Source organism: Cetorhinus maximus, chromosome 3, assembly GCF_964194155.1.
Source record: "Cetorhinus maximus chromosome 3, sCetMax3.hap1.1, whole genome shotgun sequence".
Taxonomy (NCBI): Eukaryota; Metazoa; Chordata; class Chondrichthyes; order Lamniformes; family Cetorhinidae; genus Cetorhinus; species Cetorhinus maximus.
The window spans coordinates 29,798,940-29,802,766 of record NC_135881.1 but is presented as its reverse complement, the minus strand read 5'-3'; positions in this window follow the sequence as shown (position 1 = coordinate 29,802,766).

Sequence of the window (3,827 nt, the reverse complement as noted above, 5' to 3'; positions counted from 1 at the left end):
TGGCTGAGAAGGAGATGGAGGAGCTCGAGGTCTGCTCCGATGAGGAAGATGCTGACAGGGATGAGGGTGAGGGGATCCTCGGTGGTGACGATGATGAGGATGAGTCTCTCGCACTGGCCAGACAAGGCAGGCACACTCGGGAGGCCCTCATGGCTGCCAGATTTGTGGAGGATGATGACGACATGCAGTGAGGTGTCCCCATAGATCCTCATATCACAGTTGTGAACATTTGGCTCCAGTCTGGCTTAACTCAGCGCCAATACCCTCTGTGAGAACGCTCCTGTCATGGAGATGCGGTGGAGGCCCTAATAGTAACTCAATTGCAGGAGGATGATGACAACATGCAGTGAGGACACTCCATAGATCTTCACATAGCCTCTGAGAATGTCTGACTCCTGTCTGGCCGAAGGCAGCTCACTTGCACTCCGTGATCAGGGCCATCTCAGAGACGCAGCCATGAAACTTTAGACGCATCTGATGCTGTGTCCGCCTTCAGCACCTCAGCCCTTCAGGAGCTGGTGCACAGCATCACTGATTGCAGATGCTGAAGAGATGCGGTTCAGCCCCACCTTAAAGGTGCTGAGAGCACACAGAGAGAATGGGAGAACTCTGTGGTGCCTGCCCACTACATTCTGGCTGTAATGACCAGCACTGCTGAGGTGCAGGCATCAGTAATGTTTCCAGGAAGTGGAAGGCTGGACCATCACGGTGTTCTGAAGGCTGCACATGGCAGTACATGGCAGTGGCCTGTGAAAGAGGACACATCACTCATAGCATGGTTGTCTGATGGATGTTGCACTGCTGGATCCTCACTTGGTAGAGCAGCGCCAACCTCACCATCAGCACAGGAACAGTCCCAGTCATCGCTGGCCAGCTGGATGGCTCTGTTTTCAAATTCTGTGAGAGCTTTGATCCCCGGCATCCCTCCACCTGTCTGCGACCTTTCCCTCCTGTTGTGAGCCAGTTTGTCCTGCATGGATAGAGATTGGGAGAATGTATCAGGACACCTGCCAGGCCAGATGGTAAGTATGCCTGGCCTGTGTGGGTGGTGAGTGGTCCCATGGACGGGATGAGGACAGTGATGGTAAGTGTGAAAGAGTGAATGGTGATGTCCCTTGCACTGGCAGTGAGCGAGGGCCCTGTGGATGTGTGATGGGTTTGTGAGTGTGTGAGTTGGGAGTGATGAGAAGAATGACTTATCCTGGCAGTGACTTTTGCGGCACTGGGTGGCTGTCCTCCTCTACAAGGCGTTCGCACTGACCACCGCTGCCACCACCTCCCAAGCCAGGTTGGTGACATTGCTACCGATCTGCGGCCAGAGCGGGGGTAGAGCACATCCCGGCGGGCCTCCACAGCATCCAGCAGTCCCTTGAGGGACCTGTCATTGAAGCGAGGTTGGAGGGCGGGAGGTCTGCGGTCTTTTTTCCTTTGCTGGCCATGTCTCCTGGACAGCGGTGGTGAGCAGGTGGCAATGAGTGCTTTGCTGGCGGCTGCCTTTTAAAGATGGCGGCCGGCGTGATGCAACAGTGGGGTGATGGCGAGCGGGCGAATGAGACCCCGCCTGCCATGGAAGCAGCGTGTTTTGCAGGAGTGAATAAATAGTGAGGCAGGCTCAGGAAGACACTGCTTGAAAACCCGCCATTTTCGTCGGCGGGTAGGACTCCATTTCACCCGCCTGCTACCGCACCTAGTGCAATCCTGGGAAAACTCTGCCCTCTATTTCTGGTGGTGAACTTCAGGTGAGCAGTTCTTGTCCAAGGAAAAGGTTACCTATGTGCCAACACTCAACAAATTCCATCCTGACATTTCAGCAAACAAATGTATCATATTTTGTGTCACAAGACACGTTGCTAATAAAAACGTAAGTGTGAGCTTCCCCATAACAGTTTAAGAAAGATCAAGGTTGACAATTTTCTTCCCCTCTCAAACTGCCTTTCAGGAACAAGTGTTAAAATGAAGCAGGTTTATGTTGGGGATAAAAATTAGAAAGAAAAGTGAAAGGACAAACTAGCAATAGCCATGATGACTGGAGCACTTTGCAGCCAATTAAGTACGTTGGCAGTAAAGTCACTGTTGTTGGAACTGTGGCAGCCATTTTACACACAGCAAGCTCCCACAAGCAACAATGTGATAATGGTCTGTTTTTGCGATCTTGACTGAGAGATAGATATTAGCTCGGACACCAGGAACAAAATCCTTGCTCTTCTTTAAAATAGTGTCATGGAATTTTTTATGTCCACCCAAGAAGGCAGACAGGGTCATGGTTTAATGTTTGATCTGAAAGTTGGCACCTCTGACAACGCAGCACCGGAGTCTCAGCCTTGATTTTTGTGCTTAAGTCCTGGAGTGGGACTTGAACCCAGTGCCAAGAGTACTACCAACTGAGTCACAGGTGACACTTCGACTGCTTATTTTTACATTCGGATTTAATCGTAGTTAGGGCGACAGATAATTTATAATACTTTAACGTTATTTGAGAGATGGATGTTGGCCAGGACACCAGGAGAGCTCCACTGCGCATCTTCAAATAGTGCAATGGGGTCTCTTATGTCCAATTGGGAGGGCAGATGCCTTCACCCAAAAGTGCAGCATTCCCTCACTAATGCACTGAAGTCTTGTGAATGAATGGCTTTCTGACTGAGAGGTGAGCGCGTTACCAACTGAGCCCAGGGTGAAACCTGATATAACGGGTGCGACAATCGCTGAACACACCTAGCGATTGCATTTCATGTGAGACTTTTTGTGGAGCGAATGTATATAAGGATTTGAGTGAGGGAGCACTTCCAGGGAGATGTCATTAGCTCAATGCATTCTCAGAAGGTGTGGCTGACTCACCTGTACCTTGTCTGACAGGTAAGGTCATTAAACTTCTTCCTGTGAAGTGCCGCTGCTTGGTGTGGTTAAGTAGGTGGTGAGTGGCTTGGTTAACTCCCTCCATTTACCTTATGCCCTCCATCTGTCCATCTCAAACTATCGTCCCCCATCCAATCTGCAGGAACACTCCCACAACTGAGTCTGTAAAGCAGGAAACTCCGTGCTGTTCGGCAGACCATTCAAAGACCTTAACAGGCAAATATTTCTTCTGCTCAGCTGAATACATTGTGAGATTACCGAACCCTTTAAGCTGCTCTTGGCATTTCATACCTCCAGCTGCATTCTATTTCCTTCCTCTGAAAGGGCAAGCTCCCAAATCAAGGCATTTACAGGTGACACATGTTATTCAAAGGAGGCTGACTCAGGAAATGATTGTGTATGAGGAGAGATCACTGTAAATGATTGTCCTAAACTCTGGCTGTGCTCCCTGACACCTTGCCACAACATTCCAACTTTTGGAAGTTCAGCGGGATATCTGAACGCGGCTTTTCAGCTGATACTTTCTCATACACGACGTGCGCTAAGGTTACTCATGGGTTTGTAACCTTGTTTGCTCTTCAGTTCTCGGTTTGCCAGGCAATTCGCCAGCAGCGTATCGTGGTTGAGAATTAATCAACAGACACCTTGTCGGTCTTGCCAACGACATCCCGTGAATGAATAAAAAATAAATAAACAGAATCTGCCGCTGCTGAGTCTCCTTTGAAGATACCATCTCATTGTAACCGTAGTTCCTATTTAACAAAGGAAACATCACTACTGACAATGAGGCCCTGGGTTTCCTTTCTATTACGAGCACACTGTCTTGGCTCAGTTATGCTGGAGCAGCTTCAGGGTTATGGTCAGGGTTTTTCAGGTTGCTGAAACTTCTGCTCTCGTCGCTGACGTGGCATCCTTGCTAACAACTTACAGCGACACTGAGGCTGCACTTTCCGGAAAGTATTTCTCTCGTCGTC